The 22793-nt window shown below is 44.5% G+C and overlaps 2 long non-coding RNA genes across 2 annotated transcripts; one reads left to right on the top strand and one right to left on the bottom strand.

The window, feature by feature from the left end:
* The first annotated feature begins 2566 nt into the window (after nucleotides 1–2566).
* LOC142863876 (uncharacterized) lies at nucleotides 2567–5316 on the top strand. The gene is made up of 3 exons (XR_012914520.1): nucleotides 2567–2690; nucleotides 4710–4911; nucleotides 4996–5316. It is a non-coding gene; the product is annotated as an uncharacterized LOC142863876 (long non-coding RNA).
* A 416-nt stretch (nucleotides 5317–5732) lies between these two features.
* Nucleotides 5733–7220, bottom strand: LOC105875395 (uncharacterized). The gene is made up of 2 exons (XR_012914521.1): nucleotides 6963–7220; nucleotides 5733–6106 (listed from the first exon to the last, which is right to left on the bottom strand). It is a non-coding gene; the product is annotated as an uncharacterized LOC105875395 (long non-coding RNA).
* Nucleotides 7221–22793: the final 15573 nt, after the last annotated feature.

The raw sequence follows: 22793 nt of genomic DNA, 5'->3' as shown, positions 1-22793 counted from the left end.
CAATATGGATTTTATACATGCGGCACATCTCAATTTAGGGCAGCCTCGTTTCAAGTGCCTGAGAGTCACGTGTAGCTGCGACTTTGGTATTGCTCTGTACAGGACTGTATAAGATAAAGTTCAGATTCTTCTAGAATGGCATGAAAGGCTAGTCGTAATCTGACCTCGGACTGTGTTTCCATCCCCATTTCTTGCTGTGCAACCAGAGCCTCAGACTCCCCGACGTGCCCCATTTACTGCCAGGGCTGCGTCTGCGCAACCCGCAACCCGCAACCCGCAGCCCCGCAACCCGCAGCCCCGCAACCCGGAGCCCCGCAACCCGGAGCCCCGCAACCCGCAGCCCCGCAGCCCCGCAGCCCCGCAACCCGGAGCCCCGCAACCCGGAGCCCCGCAACCCGGAGCCCCGCAGCCCGGCAGCCCCCAGCCCCGCCGCCCCGCAGCCCCGCCGCCCCGCAGCCCCGCCGCCCCGCCGCCCCGCAACCCGCCGCCCCGCAGCCCCGCCGCCCCGCCGCCCCGCAACCCGCCGCCCCGCAGCCCCGCAGCCCCGCAACCCCGCAACCCGCAGCCCCGCAGCCCCGCAGCCCCGCAACCCGCAGCCCCGCAGCCCCGCAACCCGCAGCCCCGCAGCCCCGCAGCCCCGCAACCGGGAGCCCCGCAGCCCCGCCCGCCCCTTGCGGTCCGGGAGCCGCCGCTCACCGCACCGCGCTGCTCCGTGCAGCACGTCTCATCCCGGCTCCTGCCGTTTCTGTGAGTGCTTGTTACCGTCTTTTTCTGGCTAAACAGTGAGCTCTGTAACAAGGGAGCCTGTCATAGTCATGTTTGCACTCCTAGCATGTTTGATGAATGAATGCGGGAAAGAGTGAATGAATGATGAATAAATGAATGAAGCAAGTTATTAAAATGTGGATATGAAACGTAATTTCACATTGTAGGCTTTCCTTTTTTCCCGATTTAAAGTTGTTTGTTCCTCCAAGTTCTTCATAGTCATATTCCTATCTGTATTTACATATTTATTATCTTTTTATTTTCCGTAGAGATGGGGTCTCACTGTGTTGCCAAGGCTGGTCTGGAACCCCTGGCCTCAAGCGATCCTCCCACCTCATGCTCCCAAAGTGCTGGAATTACAGGCATGAGCCACCGTGCCCAGTGACACCTATCTTATCTAACCATGGAAACACAGACACGATAGTTTATTTAATTGGACATACTAAAATTATGACATCAAATTATTAATATAAGCATTGGCTGATGCTGAGAAGGTGATTAAAGTAGCCATAAGAGTAAATAATTCTTGGAAAAAATAATCTTTTGTTTTCTCTTTTAATTTTTGTTTTGTTTTGTTTTTTAGAATGAAAGAATTACTAGCTGTGTAAGATTTGTGAACTTAAGAAAAAAAGAAAAAAAAAGTTTGTGAACTTGAGCAAGCCTATTAACTTATGCCTTAGTACACTAAGAAGGTCTCAGTAAAATAAGGAGTTTGAATTAAAGGATCATTAAAATTTAGTTTAGCTTTAAAATTCCATGGTTTTAGGCCAGGCTTGGTGGCTCACCCCTATAATCCTAGCACTCTGAAAGGCTGAGGCAGGAAGATCCTCGAGGTCAGGAGTTCGAGACCAGCCTGAGCAACAGCGAGACCTCGTCTCCACTAAAAATAGAAAGAAATGATCTGGACAACTAAAATATATATATAGAAAAAATTAGCCGGGCATGGTGGCGCATGCCTGTAGCCCCAGCTACTCGGGAGGCTGAGGCAGGAGGATTGCTTGAGCCCAGGAGATTGAGGTTGCTGTGAGCTAGGCTGACTAACGGCACTCACTCTAGCCTGGGCAACAAAGCGAGACTCTGTCTCAAAAAAAAAAAAATTCTATGGTTTTAGGGTTTGTTTTTAATATATCCCATAGTAAATTGATTTATAACAATTTTGTGAGGATAGATACTGTTTTTTAAAGTTGTTAAATGTTCATGTTTTAAAAAGCAAGGAATGGGGAATTGGTTCATTTAGAAAAGTAATTTACAAATTTACCTTCATGGTTTTATTAATTCTGTAAGCTTATAATATTTTTTGACATTCTGGAGTTAACCCAGCAAAGTAGCTTTCTCTATGTCTCTTCTAAGAGGATCTGAGGGCAATTCATACAACTATTTGCGCGTAAATTTTAGGTAAGTAAATGTTGGCATATCATACACATATGTAAGATATTCATGACTGCATTAAAAATCCATCATAGTAAGACTGCGGGCAGAGAGGGGCGATGGAGTGAAGCCAGTGCTGCTGTCGGGCCAGAAGACAAAGTCCACAAGGCCAGGAGGGCCGGGCGTGCTGCAGGCGCCCCCGCCGACCGAGGCCCTCAGCCCGGCGCGGCCCCGCCGCCCGCTCCCGGCGCCTCGCCCGGCCCCGCCCTGCGCCAACACCAGGCACTTCCGCGCAGGCGCGGCCCCGCCGCCCGCTCCCGGCGCCTCGCCCGGCCCCGCCCTGCGCCAACACCAGGCACTTCCGCGCAGGCGCGGCCCCGCCGCCCGTTCCCCGCGCCTCGCCCGGCCCCGCCCTGCGCCAACACCAGGCACTTCCGCGCAGGCGCGGCACCGGCGTCGCCACGACACTCGGTCAGAGTCCGCGGCTGGACCTCTAAGGCAAGACAGCGAAGACTTTCCACGTTATTTCATTAGGACTTCAAGAAACCAGACACCCAGTGAGCAATGAATTAAGATACTTAGAAAGAGAGGCCATTAAAGGCATTGCAAAATAAGTCTGGTCACTGAGCTTTTTTTTGCTTGTTTGTGACTTTTTGTTATAGCTTCTCCATTTTGATCATGTTTCTCAAAAGCAGCTGTTAGCCATGTCTCTGCTCTGGTAAGGTGAGATGGATTCAGGTAGAATCTTGTTAGCGCCGCTAGGACAGGTCTGCGGCACATCACAGTATGTTCTGATCATACGTGATGTCTGTATTCATAAGAATCCCTGGTCAAACAAAAGCCTTTTTTTTAATGGGGAAAAGGCCTGAGCAGTGTTTCTCAGTGTGTGGTTTGAGATCTACCTCCATAAGAATTATCTGAGAAACTCAGTGAAAAGACAGATCCCTGAGCTCTATCCCAGACCCATTGAATCAGAATCCCTAAGATGGAGCCTGGGAATCTTGGTTTTTGTCAGCTTCCACTAGATGATTCTAGAGCCCTGGGCTAAGAACCTCTAAGCACAAGAAGAAATTCCTATAAAAATTTCAGTAATTGATGGCAAAAAACCCCAAAAACCTCTGTGTTTTTGAAATAAATCATATGCTCTATGCTGACAAAACAAACCAAAATAATGCCTCATTTGTCTATTGATATGAATGCTCACGGCGGGTCTTTGGCTCTGGCCTGCCCTACTTACTGTGTGTAGTACAGTCGCAGCTGTCATCAGTAAACAGAAAAACAAAAGAGCTAATGAGGCAGCAGCTACTAGATAAAACAGATCTAGTTTCCATGGTTTTTGTATATCATTTTTTCATCCTTAGGAAGTGCTGTTCCTAATTCTGTTATAACAGCCTGTCACCGATCAAGATAATGAAACCATCGTTTGAATTATTTCATTATGTTGAATCCAATACTTGTGATGAATAAGCATGCTATTTTAAAAAACCTGTATTTTATCTAATTTCTATTAAAAGACCACCAAATATCTGTACATAACAATAGAAATATATTCATGTATTTCCAGATACCTAGATATGTCTAATATTATACAAATAGTCAAAATGTCTGGATTTTTACCAAAAATGTCTACTTTTTATCATGTTTTTAAGTTCTCTTACTATCAAAAATTATTTCTAGAAAAATCTCGTTTGTTGTGAACAATGTATTGTGGAACAGAGCTATACAGATAATAAAGTTAAATAGTCTTTTGCCTAAATTTGTTATTATAAATATATATATGAAATATCATTAAATAATTTGAGAAATTGTTATCTAAAATGTTGTTGTTTTATGTTGATTTTCTTTGCCCAAAAATTCCACCTTGAAACAGATCCCGAGAAAGGATCTTTTTTTTTTTTTTAATTTCTCAGTCATGATCAATCAAGAAAGGATCTTTTTTGATATCATGTATCCTAATGCTTCTTTGGATAGAAACTTTGTGATAACATAATTTTCTATTAATTTAATGACAGTAAGTTTAAAGTGATTCACAATACTGTTTGAAGTAAATGTGACAATTACACATTAAGAGTTTGCAATAAGTGATCCTGAGAAGACCAGGATGGGTGTTCTTTCCCTTTGTTAAATTATACAATGATTTTTTTCCACAAACAGTTGTTGAGCACTTTCTCAATGATATATATGGGAGGGGGAGAGATAGATAAAAATGCCTATTCTACAGTGGTTAACATTCTAAATAGAGATCAAAGAAAATACAGATGATGGTAGCTATAATAAACTGGAAAAATGTACAAGAAGAAGAAACAACTCATGAAAAAATATGGACAGAAGAGGGGGAGGAAAGTGGAAACCAGTGACTGAAGTATAATTTCAAGTGGTGGTCAAGGCACCCCAATTTAGCAATTTAGCATATTCAGAACTCTCCTTACACTCATACACTATCATAGTTATTTGCTTTGTGTTCCAGTCCTTATGAATGGCAGTTTTAATCATTAATTTTAATTAATTTGATAACAACTTTAGTAAAGGTATTACACCTTCCCAGTAATATTTACTTTTTTTTTTTTTTGAGACAGGGTCTCTCTCTGTTGCTCTACTGCAATGGCGTCATCATAGCTCACGGCAACCTCAAACTCCTGGGCTCAAGTGATCCTCCTGCATCAGCTTCCCAAGTAGCTGGAATTACATGACAGGGTCTCATTCTTGCTCAGGCTGGTCTTGAACTCCTAGCCTGAAGCAATCCTCCTGCCTTGACCTCCCAAAGTGCTAGGATTACAGGTATGAGTCATTGCAAACTGGCCAATATTTACATTTTAATCATACTTTTCTATTAACATATCATTATTAATTTTTTGTTATTAGTGTCTTAGTTTCAGCCCACTGCATGTGTCACAAGGTGGGTTCAGGTGGCCAGAGAAAGCCCTCAGACAAGGAAGCGCAGGGCTGGCAGGGGAGCTGGGGCCTGAAGGGGAGGACGGGCAGGCAGCAGCGCCTAGCCTCTGAACGCACTCTGAAAACAGTCTGAAAGAAGTCATCCTTTAGCCATTCAGCATCTTTCTCCTGCCCCACTTATAGAACGTTTTTGCATAGAACCTTCCTTATTTTTTAAAACTTGATGTCAAAATGGATACATTATTTTATGTTCTACTGTCATGTTATCATCTATTTTCATATTAAAGGCTACATAACATTCTTTCCAGATTTACTTAGTATTCATTTCTTCTGATGCTGCCTGAGCAGCCATGAGGAGCCAGGCACCGCGCCAGGGGCTGAGAGCGGGTGTGGAAATGGACTTGAAAGTTTGGAAGAACTGACCGACCTGACCGACACGTGTACACTGCACACACGTGTACTAAGTTCAATGCCCGAAATGTGTTCAGTTGAAAGAGATTACCCAGAAGAGGATGGTTAACTGAAGGCCGCCAGAGAAGGCCCCAAAGGTCCCAAAGAAGGTTTCCAGAGGAATGTCGTGTTCAGGTTTTGAGGGACAAACGACACAGTAAGGACATGCCGAGCACAGGTAACGACCTGCATAAAGGAAGGAAGTGTGGATGCTCATTACTACTAAAGTGTTAGAAATAAAGAGCATCAATCACTCATTTCACAATTGTCCTCCTGTTGGCTATTTTTATTACTTTCCTCTCCTTGTTATTACAGACACTACTACAGTGAACACTGCTGTGCTTCTAGCCTTTTATTTCCCTTAGATTATTTTTAAATATGAACTTCAGAAACTGGAATGACCTGGTCAAAGAAAAGGCTCTCTGGTCGAGAGCTCATTCGTGTCTTAACACTGCAGAATGGAGAATGCGGGCATTTCCAGCACCATGGCTTAGTGGCCTCAAGGCAGCAACTCCCGTGCCAGACAGAGCCTCAGACAGCATGTGCCTTTCTTGCTCTTCTGTGTCGGTTCTTGGCCTTTTCCTTGCGAGCCTCCCCATGCGGGTCAGCTGCGCGGCCACGTGCTTGGCGACTGCTGGGCAACAGGTGGTAAACAGAATGAAACAGCAGAGTTAAGACTATAAATCATCTGATAACACAGCTCTGTTTTAAAATGCTTCCTTTTTCAAGGAAGAAAAATGTCTGTATAAACTGAATTGAGACAGCAACCAGAAAGCAAATTGTTGTCTTTCATAAAGAAAAATTTTAACAGCTCTCAAGACTATTTCTATTATTTATATTTTCTATTTCTGAAGCATTTTAACAAATATTTTTATGAAATAAATTACATGGTTTTCTTTCTACTTATCCAATCTTCAAATTAAAAGAAAGGTGCTTGATAAGAGAAAGAAAAAAATCTTAAACTCTTTATCTTTTTTTTTTTTTTTGAGACACTGTTGCCAGGCTAGAGTGCCGAGGTGCAGCAGAGCAGTAGCCCACAGCGACCCCAAACTCCTGGGCTCGAGCGATCCTCCTGCCTCAGCCTCCTGTGTAGGTGGGACTACAGGTGTTGCTCCACTGTGCTGACTTCTATTCTTTATCTATTGCTTTATATAAACAACAGAAAGTTTAGAGAAAATTAGTTTTTTAAATTATGCAATAAGTCAGATGCAAAAGTTTGTCAATACATAGAAAGAATAAGAACTTGAAGCAATATTGCCCCAAATCATAGTGTAAATGTGTCATAAAGTTTTAACTAAGTTAAATGTTTTTAAAAAATGGCACTGTAATTACATATGTAACAGAGGAAAAAGCCTGAAAAAAATGGCAAAAATATTTTCTGTCTCTTTAAAACATCCTCCCCTCCTTTTTGAGAACTGAAGGCTGCAACCCGGCCCCGGCCAGGCCAGCGGTGGGGAGGGCAGGAGGGCCGGGCAAGGGTTTCTTACTTGAGCAACAGCAGATGACCCGGCCCAGACCTGGTAAAGGGAGGTCCTTGGTGGAGGTCACAGGGTTGTCTTCAGCGCAGATGGGACATCAGAATCCTCAGCAGTAGTTGAACAGCAGCTGCCTGAAGCCGAGAGCCTGCAGCCTTTGCAAGCTCTGTGTCTCTGCTTATTAGTAGGACGATGGCCCGACTGGAGGCTCAGCCTCCTCCCGTGCCCGCAAAGTAATGAGACTTCTCTTCCCTCCTCCCCGGCCGCAGGGACAACTGCCGGGTGGTAACACGCATACAGTTCGACATGCAGTGCTTGATTTGGTTTATTAGTCACATCAGGAAATAAAATTAATTAGATGATACTGACTCACACAATTCCTGGCTCTTACACTGAGCAGTTTTGCTTATTTTCCTGTTTTCAACTTTTCATGGTGAGTTGTATACTGGAAGTAATTATTGCTTCAGAAATGTCTCTCACTTCCTTTGATCTTTTAAAAATACCTTTTTTTTCCTCAATGAAGTCTAAGAAAAATGTAACGTAGAAAATCTCTCCACCTCAGTTTACCTAGCCTGGCTTCTATCCAGGGATGAAATTTAAATTGTCTTTTGAGCCATCCAGTTTGCAGAAGCAAAATTACTTTTAAGAGGAGGTTGGAAATGTTAACTCCTGAATCACCTCTTTCCTGTTTTATTTAAACAAAATCCTCAAGACAGAGAACCCCATACCCACTCTTGGACGCCCGGAACAAGCCTAGCAGCACCTGTACCCTATGCAGCACAAACCCATCAAAACGACGCACTAGTGGTCCTCATAATTGGTGTCACCGTCTGAGAACTAATCTTTTACTAAGATGTCAAAAGTCGGTAACAGCTCAATACAATCAGCTGCCGTATTAGAAGGAGCTGTTTGTTTGGGATCAGAAGACACCGTCGCCATCTTGCTCTGCTGTTCGCTGGGTTTTCTTAGCAAGGTACAGCAAGCCTCTCTGAACCTCCATTGCGACAGTGTAGCTCAGCATTATCGAGCACCTATCGTGTGACATTATTCTAGGTACTGGGGAAACAAAAATAATTGAAAAGGCCATGATCAATGTTCTTGAGTGGATGGAACATAAAAGTAAAAGAAGAAAAGCATAATGTCAGCACAATGTGACACGCAGAGATGCTTTCTGCAGCAAGGACATGGAAAGCCATCGTCTTTCGGAGTTTTTTCTTTTCCCCAAAATGTTAAACTTTGGGAACACCTCTCAGAAAAAATAAGCTCCCCACTTACTGAAACCAAAAAGTCTTTTTACTTTTTTCTCACTGAACCTTATTTGTTCTAGTTTAAAGATAATGTGTGAAGTAGTTAGAAAGAAAATGCACACTAAGCACCCTGTAGGGATTTTGCTGCTAGTTTAGCATAGATTTGCAGGCCCTATGTTAATGAAGTCACTGCTATTTGGGGGTGTAGGTCAAAAGTAGTAGATGAGAACATCTAATCTAAGCACTCAAAGCAGATGAGGAGACATCTGGACACCACTTGTTTACAAGTAAGGAAGTGGCGGTTGGAGATGTCCACTGGCTGGTCCAAGGCCAGAAGCTAAGCAGTGGCTAAGAACATGCGAAGCCGGGTCTCGCGACTGTCAGTCATTTCTCTCCTTTGTCCTTTAGTGAACGCTCACAGAGCAGCTATTGCCTAGAAAGTGTTGTGCAAAGCGCGGCGGGAATTGCAGCACGTGTGGGACAGGCTTTCTGTCTCTCTCCTTCCATCTAACGCAAATATCAGCTGCACTTTATGCCAGAGAGGAAGAGACAGTAGGAACAGACCCTGTGGTCTATCTGAAGAGACGAGGTGAACAAAGTAAGAAAGTCTGAATTAATGTGAACTATACAAGGTGCCGGGAGTCCTCAGGGTAATACGATTAATGAGCCATCGCATATTGGCAGAAGCTAATGAACATTCAGACTCTCATCAGAATAGCTGGGTGAGTGAAGACAAGTGACCTGGACTGTGCCCTTGATCTTAATCTTTGGGACAAAGAAGAGAGAAAAGCATCCCCAGAGAAACAGCTTTCTAAGTAAAAGATTAAGGAAAGGCTAAGACAGAAAAGTTGCTGCTGTCCTTTGACCAAAACGGGGGAGGAGGTTTACATCATGGGTCCTCTATTTCCATGTGTTACCTTTACAGACCTGGTTTAGAATTCCTGTTAAAATCAGCTCTCCCTCGGGGGAGGGGGAGTATATGAGAAGAAACAATGAACACTTCATTATAGTGGCTATGAAACTATTCCTGGATGTGACTGAGTGGGTCCAGCTGTCAGGTGTAGGTAGTGTGAGAGCCAGTAGCAACTCTTTGCAATGCTCAGTGACTGGATTCCAACCAGAAATCCTAACTGAAATCTGTGACTATTAGAACCTCTTTAGGTACTCGCCCTCTGGTTCAGGAGACAATCACTGCCCACCTTTTTGGTACGGGGACTGGCGCACACCAGATTGCAGAGTGCCGTCTGTCTCTTCAAATCCCAGACGCTACACATTTGAGAGTTGCTATTTCTCACCTTTTTCCACCTAAATCTTACCTTTGAAACTAGGATTGGTCACTTTGCTGCCACACATTGCCTAATCTCACTGTGACTAGATGGTCACAACACAAAGGACGAAACACCCTGGCAGAGTCCTGGCGAGCACCGGTCGGTGTCCATTTACAGATGGGGGGTTACAGCCTCCTGTGTGCCATCTATGATGTGACAAAACACCCTAACGGAAAAGTAAGAGCCCCAGGTGCGTCCTGCGTGACTCCTGCTTTTCTGTTGCGGGCACCGGGATGTTATACACCGTCGGCTTCTCTAAGGGAACTTGTGCTTAAAGGGGAGGAACAATTTGGCTTCATAGAAATATTCAAAGCTAATCCTTCCATAATGCAAATGGAAAGTGAGTGACATAAAAAATAAGTCTTGGTTCGTGCCATCTTTGTCCCTGTGAGCCACGACGGCAGGGCTGTTTCAGGCCTCTTTGGAGAGAAAAATTTGTGTGCAGCTTCTGAGCTGCAGCCAAAGTCATCCGCAGTTGTGGGGTCTTTTGACATGGTTCATGCCCAGGAGCAGCTTTTCCGAGATGAGAGGAAGGGTCACAACACAGCTACAACGCCCAGCCCAGTTCTTCAAGGTGCACCAAATTCAGTGACTATATTCCGGCTGCAAATCACGTACAAACAGGTGGTGGCAACATTTCCACCTTATCTTCACCCAAATCTCTGATGAAAACAAGAATTGAACAAGTACACATTCTTTGTTTATTTGTTTTTTGAGGGGGCTTGGCGGATTTTTGTGTGAACTTTTTTGTTTAAACTGGAGCTTAGGGAACCTCGTATGAGTCCAGCCGTTGGTCTAGCTCTGGGCTAAAGCAAACCGAATTGAGCGCTCTTTCCTGATATGTTTAGTTCCTCACATTAGACCCAGTCTGTGCACACACGAGCCATGAGAAAATGGCACTAGTGGTTGGCCACAAAGCAGTTTGGGCAAATGACCGTAACACAAGGCAGAATCTTGAGAGGGGAATGCCCTGCCTTCTGCACGCGGCCCTTCTCCCCGCTTTATGCCAACAGTGCCGTGGAGGAGTGGGGTTCCCATCAAAGCACGGGCAGTCCCGATGCTTTCTTTAACGTTCTGAACAGTCCCCACGCGTGGGCGAGACAGCGGCCTCCCAGTCACCGCCGGCGCAGGCGCTCCCCTGCGACACCTGCCCCGCGGCTCAGGTGAGCCGCTCCACAGGGCGGCTTCGTCTTTCTGTCCAACCCGCAACGTGGGGTAACACGGCGGTCGGATGGACTGAACCCAAATGCTGAATCAGCCTCTTTTTACTGGCTGTGCAACTTTCAGCAAGACGCTTACATTCTCAGAGCCGCCACTTTCTCACCTGCCGTCGATCCCGTTAGATCCATTGTGATTGGATTCAGTGACTATTTATGAAATACCAGACTGTGCTGGTCATGGGAGAATAAAAGCTGCGGAGTCAATATAATCCAGGCGTGGCGAGTTGGGGACAGCCCCAGAAGCCACGGAAGGGCTGCAGAATTCCCGCAGCATATTCTGAGGGCCGAGAGGCAAGTCCTTTGGGCACCAAGAGTCCCCAGGGCTCAGGGCTTTGCTGCTGAAGCCCGCGAGGACGAGGAGGCCGCAGGAGGCCCGCGAGGACGAGGAGGCCGCAGGAGGCCCGCGAGGACGAGGAGGCCGCAGGAGGCCCGCGAGGACGAGGAGGCCGCAGGAGGCCCGCGAGGACGAGGAGGCCGGAGGAGGCCCGCGAGGACGAGGAGGCCGGAGGAGGCCGGCGGCGTCTCCCAGCCGCCCGCCCTCCGGCTGCGGGTGCCCGGCGCTCCCCGGGGCTGAGCCAGCCGGCCCAAGAGGCTTGGATTCTTCCTGTAGAAAGCGCAATGCAGCGCTCACTGGCGCCGGAGGAATTAGAAGGGCCGGGGAGGCGGCGCGGGGCCGCTGAGCGCGCATTCCCAGGTCCGACGGCCAGGGCCCCGGGCTGGCTTCTCTGCTGCGGCCCGTGGGGCCCTGAGTCACCCTCTTCTCCTTTGTCCAAAAGCAGGTCAGACCAGGTTAGCGCTCGGGCTCCCTGAACCTTGACGCGCCCCACGCCGTGTGGCCGCCCGGCCTCCGCCAGCCGCGCAGGCGCTCGACCCGCGTCGCGCCCGCAAGCCCAGTGCCGCCGCGCCTGCGGGAGGGACGACCGACGGCAGAGCGCCACCAGCCGCGCAGGGCGCCGGGGCCCGCGTCGCGCCCGCAAGCCCAGTGCCGCCGCGCCTGCGGGAGGGACCACCGACGGCAGAGCGCCACCAGCCGCGCAGGGCGCCGGGGCCCGCGTCGCGCCCGCAAGCCCAGTGCCGCCGCGCCTGCGGGAGGGACCACCGACGGCAGAGCGCCACCAGCCCGCCGACAGGAAGCCAGCCCCACTCTGGCGCAAGGAAACCCAGATTTTCCTCCTGCTGTGTCGTGTTGCTAGCACAGTGAGCCGGTTCGGCCCTGGCTCGGAAGTGCGCGGCTCGGCCTCCGCCCCTCTCCTCCGCCCCGCACAGGGCCGGAGGCGGCTGAGGCAGGCGTCAGGCTCTGCAGTGTTCGGTGTCGTTTTTCCGCCCAGCCGCGTGATAGAATTGCACTTTCCACCCCACCTCTCCCCCACAAAAACAAGGGGTGGCCACGTGATTTAGTTTGCTAACGAAGTGTGAGCGTGTGTCACTTCTGAGCAGATGTTTAGAAGCTGTAGACAGTTCGTGTGACTCGCCTTGCGCTCTCTGCCTTTCTGGAGACCCGCATGTTACACACGGTGGCCGTCAGCCTGCGTCCCAGAGCCCCAGCTGAGCTCTGACGCCACGCGGCATAGCTTCGCTGCTTTTGGCTGCCAACGTCGGGGATCACTGTGATAGCAGGTACTCCAACCCGGCATTCTCAGCAGGAGCAGTGTTCCCCCAAGGAAATGAGAATTTGTTCTTGGATTTTGAAACAATGTACAAAGGTCTATGACCCTCCAAAGAGCCATAGTATATAAACAAATATATAATATATTTGTGGTATTAAAATTTCACAGGGATGGCTCACGCCTGTAATCCTAGCACTCTGGGAGGCAGAGGTGGGACGATCGCTCCAGGTCAGGAGTTTGAGACCAGCCTGAGCAAGAGTAAGACCAGTGTGAGCAAGAGCGAGACCCCGTCTCTACGAAAAATAGAAATTAATTGGCCAACTAAAAATATATAGAAAAATTTAGCCGAGCATGGTGGCGCATGCCTGTAGTCCCAGCTACTGAGGAGGCTGAGGCAGGAGGATCACTTGAGCCCAGGAGTTTGAGGTTGCTGTGAGCTAGGCTGACACCACTGCACTCTAGCCTGTGCAACAGAGTGAGACTCTGTCTCAAAAAAATTTTTTAAAAAAGAATAAAACGAATAAAATTTCACAAGGAGAGAAGGTTGGCAAGGGTTTAAGAAAAAAAGTCTTAAAAATCTTCTTAAGAATGCAATAATGAAGAAAAGGTTGAATAGCAGTGAGGCCCTCAAGCCTGTCCTGACTTAGAGCAGTGCGTAGGCAAAGGGCCTACATAGAGCAGGTTACTTCCTTTTGCCTAAAACAGACTTAGAGAGGGTCAGCCTATAATATATATTTTATTTCTTTTTTTATTGTCTTTCTCCTGAGCACCATGGTAGGAAGATTTTCTGTCTTGTTAATTGCTGAGTCTCTGCTGCCTAGGACAGTGCAAGTTGTACTTAGTCGGTGCCCATTAAGTATTTGTTGAATGAGTGAGAACGTGATGAGGACAGCAATGCCCCGTCCTCACTGAGCGTCCACGCGTTCTGCTGACTCAGACACAGCAGCCGCCGCTGGAGACGCAGGAGAAGGAGCCCAGATCTGGGAAGGCTCCTGGGAGGAAATGATATTTGAAGTGTGACCTGAAAAGTGAGAAGTTAGACAAACAAAGAGCCAAAAGCAAGAGTTGGTGTGAAGTGAATGAAATAAGAAGAGGAAGAGCATTTCAGGCCAAAGGAATTGTACAAAGATTGCAGCTGATGAGCTGGATTTCACAGATGTGTTTTATTTGGCCACAAAGTTGGCTCACATTTAAAAATAAAAATTTACATTAAAAATCTGAAATTCCAGTTTCTCTTTAAACACTTAGAAGATTTGAAGAAAATTGGCTACATGTGACTAACACTCCCACTCTCAGGTAACCATTCTCACCTCATGATGGACCCGAGGCGGAATGTGTCCCCATTTATGATTGCCCATATTCTGTCATTTACCTCAGAAAGATCTAGGAAACACACTGATTATATAGTGTAGCCACATGTCTATCCACAGTGGGAAAATTAAAGATAAATTGAGAGGGCTGTAAATCTCAAGAAAAACAGAGAGAGGGATGGATGTTTGGAAGTAAAGAACATGCCTAACTGGCTTCCTTCACTCCCTGAAGGCATTTGAGGTTGTTACCCTGGGCGCAGTTTATACAAGAGCTGATGGATGCAAGATATCAGGATACATTTAAAGAATTAAAAATGTATCCTGTCAAAACATAATGAGTAACGTGGAGATTGAAGATGTAAAGTCCAAATCTTGAAGGCCTTTGAATGCCATTTTAAGGAGTTAGAACTCTACCCTAAGAGCCATGAGGCGCCATTTAAATGTTTTACGTAAGTAACGTGCTCATGTTTGTGTTCTGGGGAGATCACTCAGCCTGACTGGAGTTGGCTGAGACCAGAGGCGAAGTGGTCCATTATAAGACAATTGCAAGTACTCAGGCAGGAGAGGGTACTGGCCTAGACGAATAAGGGGCGGTGACGGGGGTGGGAGCTTCTAGAGGTGCCGTCGCCCTGTTCGTCGTCCACACTGCTTTCATTTATTCAGGTCGTTGTCCCCAGCAGACTAACCTCCCCGATGCCTTTGCGTTGCCTTGTCAACCTCCTACAACAGCTATTTCAGTCCTGGATTGTCATCCTGAACACTACTTTTTAGCTAAGAAAAAATAAATCTATTTATTATCAATATGCATTTAGTGTAATGCACTACCAGGAAACAGAGCTGACAGAATTTGGTAGATATAGGATGGAGACATCGTAGAATTTTTGTAAGGATTTAGTATATCGAGTACCTAACAGTGTCTACAACAAAGGTAAGCAGTAAGTGCTCATTCCCTCCTCTTTCTCCCTTCCTGTCCCTGATTAGGAGTAGGCATTCTAAGGTCACAAACCACACATTCTAGTTTTCTTTGAAAAGCATCGAATCTTACACATTGTGCATACAAACAATTTGATACTTTGTTGTGGCTGCTGCACTGGCAATTTTAATCAATGTTTAAACATGACATAGACATTGGAATGAGGTGTTTATAGAGAATGTTTTCAGACACACACACAAAAATACAAATTGATTATTCAGGCTGATGTAACTACAGAAGATAACTGTACCAGGATTTTTTTATGTGGGATATTTAGCTTTTCTAGCAATTTGAGCAGTTTTGATTCAGAGTCATGCTGAAAACTGGAACAAACTTTAGTTTTAAAGATTTTATTCTGATTAGATAATATTTTAGGTAACATCTGATAATTGAAGAGAATGTTCAAAGAAGAAAACAAACATAGAGCACATATAATAGAAATAGCAAAGCAAATAATCTATATATCCTTCTCTTTTAATGCAGTTATTTTATGTAAAGGGGATAAAGATTGCTTAGGTAAGTTTGTCCTCATCTTCCTTTTGTATGCAGAGGACAAAGTGAAATTAAAGCATTCTCATCAAACAAGATTAAAAAGAAGTTATAAATATGATCTCAACTCTGTTGGGAAAACAATTACGTATCTATGTGTATATCAAGGAAAGCCATACAGAGGACAGGAAAGAAATGCACCAGGAAGTGACCAGATATTCTCATCGAACAGGATAATTGCATGTCATTTGCAATATTTCTGAATTTCCTGTAATGACCTGTATTACTTTTATAATCAGGAAAAAAGTGAATTTATTAGAAAGTGTTTATACAACATTCCTTTGACTTGACAAACAAAGTTATTTATGGGTCTTTAACTAGACTTGGAAGTCATTGGAGTAGATCCTATCGCTGTTGGCATCTATCCCCTTTTCACAAGAATACACTTAAGGGGGGATAGTGTATCTCCTATATGACGTGGGTGAGAGAACAGTCAAAAGGACTAGAACAGAAACATAAATAGGAAAGCACCCAACAATAGTAGTTTTACAAATTTATCTCAATAAACCAGTGAATTCTTTGAGTTTGAACTTGTAAAGTTATTTCTCTATATGCAGATATGTTGCTCACAATAAAATAGAATTATAATGTAAAAAAATGTGATGAACACGGTTTATGCTTTGCCTTGCCTCACTAAATGCTTTTCAGCAACTGGGGAAATCTAGTCAACTATAAATAAAGGCTACCATGATGCCCTTAAGCCAAAATTCATTCATCTCACTTGGATGAGCAGTTCTACTCAGTGAAATTTGACCCCTTGCTGTTAGCTAATCATATTTTCAGAGAAAAACACATTAACTGAAAAACTAAATTAACTTCTACAAAGAAAAGAGATCTTCCAAGCACATCTGGTAAGATGTATTTTATTTATGCATATTTTTCATCTTTGGGTACAAAAATTTGACATTTATTATTTCAAAAGAATAGAACCATTCATCTAATGGAAAGAAATTCAATCAATATTAATTGATGAGTAAAATACTGGGTACAAAAGAAATAACTAAGTTAATTTGCTTTTGGGGGATAATATAATAAAATAAGACTAAAAGAAAGGACATTGGGTTAAGAATCCGTAGAGCAAAGAAATATATATAATTGGTTGGTCTGACATTTCTCAAAAGTTTGCTTTTGACATCAAAAAAACAAACAAAAAAAAGCCATGCTAGGGAAGTGAGCTAAGAGTGCATTGTTATTTGTCAGTGATCGCGTGTGTCTTTGCAGTGTCGAAAGTACGAGTATCGGGACGGTACACAGGAGCTATGAAAGCAAAGTCAAAATAGAAAGCAGGACAATAAAATGAAAGGAAAATTAGAAACTGCCAGAAAGAAGCAGCACAACTGTCAAAGAGACAGAGTAAATCAGATGCCATTAAGCTTTACCAAAAAGAGATAAAAGACAATTTTGATGACAATTTTGATGACAAATGACAAACTAATATCCAAAGAGAAATGGGGAAGAGAAAAGTCATATGTCCTTATGTGAATATCTGTATAGTTTCCAGATATATTTAGTTTGAGCAGAATTATGTGATCACTGAGTTCTTCCCTCTCTGGTTGACAAAAATGATGAAGTCTTGTCTCCAATTTTAAGCTGATTGGCCTTTCTGCAGCAATATGGCAGGCTGTTTACACTTTGGATGGGAGGAGGGAAACTAAATTGTTTACCTGTTGTAAAAACCAACAGGTTATTCATTTGTAAACACAAATATAAATTATAAGGATTAAGCAACCTTGACTGCTAGCAAAATTAATTCTTGAACACTATGATAAAGAAGAAAATGCATAGAAATTGACACTTTAAACATCAGCTATTTAGCAGATTCTCTTATTTGGCAAGGCCTTTTCTGAAGCAAGGCTGATCTCATTTTGTTTTAGATCACACCAAAGACTTTCCACGGAAAATGACTAAACTGTTACTGACACCAAAATGGTTTTCATTCTGTGACATTATTGTGTTTCAGTCCCAACCAGTGTATTACAATTCCTTTCTGGCACCAACCACCCAGTGTTAGTGCAAACCCCGCAAGCTAAGGGCTCAGTACTCCACAGCATTCCTCTTTCTCCATGATCCAGTTGCATTTTGGGTGTCCCTAGACCACCCACATTTCTGAAAACTGACTACAAATTTGGGAATTCCTATGACCCTCTCAGGTTTGACAATTCTCTAGAATAACTCACATGACTCAGGAAAGTATAATACTTACAACTACAGTTTTATTATAAAGGATATTACCTGGACCAGCCAAATAAAAAGACATAGGGCAAGGTCTGGAGAGTCCCAAAAGCAGAGCTTCTGTGTCATTTCCCCATCAATTCAGTCACATCACCCTCCCAGCACGTCAATGTGTTCACCAACCAGGGAGCTCCACTACGCTTTGATGTCCAGAGTTTTTACTGGGGGCTCGTTACATAGGGTTACTGGATTAAATCATTGAATGCATGATTAAAGTCAATCTCCACACCCTGCTCTCCCTGCAGGTCAGACTGTCAGAAAGTTCCAACTTTCTAGGCCACACATGGTGATTCATACCTGTAATCCTAGCACTCTGAGAGGCCAAGGCAGGAGTATTGCTTGAGGGCAGTTCAAGACCAGCCTGAGCAAGGTGAGACTTTATCTTTACAAGACAAAAAAAAAAATAGAAAAATTAGCCAGGCGTGGTGACACACCTATAGTCCCAACTACTCAGCAGGCTGAGGCAGGAGGATCACTTGAGCTCAGGAGTTTGAGGTTGCTGTGAGCTATGATTATGCCACTGCAGTCTAAAGGGGATGACAGAGCAAGACTTTGTCTCATAAAGAAAAGAAGAAAAGAAAAGAAAAGAGAAAAGAAAAGAGAAAAAAGAAAAGAAAAGAAAAGAAAAGAAAAGAAAAGAAAAGAAAAGAAAAGAAAAGACAAAACAAAGTTTCAACTCTCAAATCACCATGGTTGATCTTTCTGGTGACCAGCTCCCAAAACTATCTAGGGCCCCACCGAGAGTCACCCCATTAGCATAAACTCAGATGTGATCCAGGTGGTTCATGAATAACAAAAACACTTCTATGGCTCAGGCAATTCCAAGGGGTTTAGAAACTCCATGTCAGGAACCTGGAACAAAGACCAAACAAATTATTTATTATGCAGCAGACATATTCAAGCAAAACCTGCAAAATGACATAAAAACAACACATATTTGCAAGACAAATAAGAAATTCTGTTTGTTATTTACCTAAATTTTAGTCTTGCTTATAGCTCTCTGTCAAGTATTTCTCCCAAGGTGCTAAATTCAATAAATATTCATTGAGCAACTCCAATATAGGATGCAGTATCATAACTAGGTTCCAGTCCTCACAAACCTGTCAGTCTAAAAGAAATGACAATGTTGGGTTTGGCAATCTCGTTCTGTGTTCTTGGTTCTTGGTGTGCTCTTGGTTGAAAAATGACCAGACACACCAAGGTAAGACAAACACAGGGTGAAATTCACTGACAAGGAGCAAGATAGAGTTATAGAACAAGAGCAAGATATAGGTTTACAGAGCCAGACACATACACCACAGATGATGACCAGACCCCTTGTCACAGCCAAAGAGACTGTGGTTATGGTCTGGGTCTTGTTTTATGGTGTCTGGATACAGACCTCTCCATGGTTCAGACATCATCATGGAACTGTTATGATGGACAGTTGGGAGTTCTATGACTTACTGTGCATATGGATCTCCCATGAGCCTCTCTGAAAGCCAGTTGTTCTAGGTCACTTTCCAGACTCTACGTACCTATGCTGCTTGGCCTGTGGGCTATAGACTCCTCTTATGTTCTTTTGCAGTTGGCATGATAAGTTCTGATTGGCAGATTTGTAGGGTGCCCCTCCTCCCCCAGATACGGCAGTTGCCCACCTTGTCCCCAGGAGAGGCCAGAGGTCCCTAGCTGTCTGCCTAACAATAATCATGTTAAAATAGTAGCATCATAAAGATAGAAACAAAATACCTTTGCATATTTAAAACAGAAGCATTTAATAAGAGAAATCATGGGGATGGCTAGAGGGAGGCAGCACTTCAAAAGAGTCTTGAAGAATGAGCAGGCTTTCACTACAGGATGGAAAGTCAAGAACCTTCCTAGCCTAGCAAAGATACACAAAGACTCAGAAACTTGAACAAATGCTTGGTGAACCCACGGAGCTGCAGCAGAAGGCCTGTGGCTGGTGTGTTGGGAGCTGAGGCTGGAGATGGTTGAGGCCTCAGCATGAGTGCTCTAAATTCTGTGCTGAAGGGTTTGAATGTCACTCTTCAAGCAGCAGAAAGCCACCAGAGATTTTTGAATTTTTTCCTCACACTCCTCTTTTTTAAGTTCTTCAGGAGCTTATAGACAAAAATCGAATCATGAAGAGATTACTGAACCAGTACAGACAAGGAACCATGATACTGAACCCAGAGCAGGGGTACCAGAAAACGGAACCAACGGAATTAGGTAACGGGTTGTCAGGGCAGAAATAAGGGGCCTTGCAGATGATTTCCGAATGTCCTGCCCACCTGCCTGGGAACATGGCATCATCACTGAAAGAAATGCAGAACTGCCTTAGTCTGCTCAGGCTGCTCTAACAAAATACTATCAACTAGAATAAGAAACATTTCTTGCAGTTTGGAGGTGGAAAAGCCCAAGATCAAGATGCCAGCTAATTTGGTTCCTGGTAAGGTCCATTTCCTGGCTTTCGGAAGGCCATATTCTTGCTGAGTCCTCACCATGGGCAGAGAGAGGAGGGGGAGAGAAAGAGCGGGAGGGTGGGGGTGGGGGGACTTTCCAGTGTCTTCTTATAAGGGCACTAACCCTATCATGTGGACCCCACCCTCATGATCTCATCTAAATCTTATTACCTTCCCAAGCCCCCATCTTTAAATGCCACCACAACGGAAGCCAAGGCTTCAGCGTACAAATTTTGGAGGGACATAATTCACTCAATAGCAGGAACCCAGAAGGGAGAAAAGGATCGCATTGGAAGAAGAAGGGCTTAGTTTATACAGGCGTCCTCAAACTACGGCCTGCAGGCCACATGCAGGTGTTTTTGCCCTTTTGATTTTTTACTTCAAAATAAGATGTGTGCGGTGTGCATAGGAATTGGTTCATAGTTTTTTTTAAACTATAGTCCGGCCCTCCAACACTCTGAGGGACAGTGAACTGGCCCCTGTTTAAGAAGTCTGGGAGCCCTGGTTTAGGACATACTGAGTTTGAGGTTTCCTCTGGTTACTCGGGTGATGATGTCTAGCTGGTAGCTGGAAACATGGGTAAAGAGCTTTAAATCAGAGCTCACGTGCTGTGCTTTCCTGGATATATACATCTTGATAGACATTTCTTAGAACTGAAAACCTCATCACCCAAAAGAGTAAATCTCTAATAGGAGTGGCTACCTACACTGTCTATGTGGTATTATTTGAATGTGATCAGTGCATCCTTATCTATTATAAGGCTAAGTGTGAGGGTTCTGGAGCTCAGTTGTCTGAGTTCAAATCCTCACTCTGCTTCTTACCAGCTGTGTGACTCTGCACAGGCTACTGAAACTCTCAGTGCCTTTTTCATGTGTAAAATGGTCATAGTAATAATACCTTTCTTCTACAGGTGTTGAAAGAATTAAAAGGATTAATATATGTAAAGTACTAAGACAGTAACTGGTATATATTAATTCTTTAATAAATGTTAATTAGTATTGTTACCCCAAATTATGCCTCTGGTAGTTATCTAAAATCTGAAATTCCAACATTAGAATTTTTCCTTTGGTTCTAAGATGTTCAGTCTATAAGTATTTTCTACCTTAATCCATAAATATATCTCTGATTTTAAAGACTAAATCTGCTGTGATATGCTTATGCATCTTTTAGTTAAACCTAGACGAATTTTCCCTGAATGAATGAGTCTTTGTGAGCTTACAATGCTAAATAATTTAGGATTGAGGGGGGAAAATAGAATTGAGGGGGAAGAATTCATTTAAAACAGAAACAAAAACACTTTAGTATGTTTACCTCAGGAATTGTGTAGTGAATATCCCTCCAAACAGAAGATAGACATATGTCGTGGGGCCTAATAGCAGCTGTAATAAGAGCAGACATTTTGGTGAGGTCTTTATGCAGAGTGAGGTGAAATTCAGTGCCAGGTAAAGTGACCTGTGCTGGACCTGCTTAGGCCCAACCTCAGCAATTGCTTGTCGTTTGGTTGGTGTATTAATAACAGATGCCATTTCTCGAATAACTATTTTGTCCCGGGGTTTTACGCATGGTTTCCCTTGTATAATCCTTTCATCAGCCCAGTGAGATCATCACTATCGTTTTGCCGGATGAGGAGACCATGTCTCAGAGAGCTGGTTATCTGTCCTGTGTCAAACTGTTGGTGGGCAGCTGAACCAGCACATAAGCCTCTCTGTGTCTGACACCAAAATCCTTGTTGGATTGGTAACCACCTTTGGTAACCACCAAACCCGCCATTTTGAAGAAGTACCAACAGACACTGTATTCATGAATAAAATTACCTTTTGGGCCAGGCGTGGTGGCTCACGCCTCTAATCCTAGCACTCTGGGAGGCCGAGGCGGGCAGATTGCTCGAGGTCAGGAGTTCGAAACCAGCCTGAGCAAGAGCGAGACCCCGTCTCTACTATAAATAGAAAGAAATTAATTGGCCAACTAATATATAGAAAAAATTAGCCGGGCATGGTGGTGCATGCCTGTAGTCCCAGCTACTTGGGAGGGGACTTGCTTGAATTGCTTCAGCCCAGGAGTTTGAGGTTGCTGTGAGTGAGGCTGACGCCACGGGACTCACTCTAGCCTGGGCAACAAAGTGAGACTCTGTCTCAAAAAAAAAAAAAATACCTTTTGGTTATTCATGACAATGAATTAGAGATAATATTATGGAATTTTAGAGCTCAGAATGATTTTAGGCATCATCTAGGTTAGACCCCTCATTTGTACAATCGTAGGCACCAAAGAAGTCTTCACCCAAGTATAGAGAGTCTCTGATTCAATCCCTTCATCTTACAGATGAGGAAACTGGAATTTGTGATTCGTGTACAGTCATATTCTTTTTTTTATTTTTATTTTTTTGAGACAGAGTCTACTCTGTTGCCCAGGCTAGAGTGCCGTGGCATTAGCCTAGCTCACAGCAACCTCAAACTCCTGGGTTCATGCAATCCTCCTGCCTCAGCCTCCTGAGTAGCTGGGACTACATGCATGAGCCACCATGCCCAGCTAATTTTTTTTCTATGTATATAATTTTTAGTTGTCCAGCTTATTTCTATTTTTTTTTTTTTTAGTAGAGATGGGGTCTTGCGCTTGCTCAGGCTGGTCTTGAACTCCTGAGCTCAAACGATCTGCCCGCCTTGGCCTCCCAGAGTGCTAGGATTACAGGCGTGAGCCACCGCTCCCGGCGTCCAATCATATTCTAATAGCAGCTTGTGTGACACTGGCTGGTCTTTCCATCCTCTATCCCATAATATCTCTCTAGCTCACAGGTCCTCCACCGCCCCTAGGGCATAGACTCCAGAGGCAGGCTCTATTTATCCTTGTGCTGCATGTTCTAAAACCAAGTGAAGAAAGCAGACACAAAATTAAAATCCAAGCGGTCACCCAGGGCCCCCACTGGCTTTGGAGCAATACAG

This window comes from Microcebus murinus, chromosome 23 (assembly GCF_040939455.1).
Source record: "Microcebus murinus isolate Inina chromosome 23, M.murinus_Inina_mat1.0, whole genome shotgun sequence".
NCBI classification, from domain to species: domain Eukaryota; kingdom Metazoa; phylum Chordata; class Mammalia; order Primates; family Cheirogaleidae; genus Microcebus; species Microcebus murinus.
The sequence above is the reverse complement of the archived record's forward strand: the minus strand, read 5'-3'. Positions and strand labels throughout refer to the sequence as shown.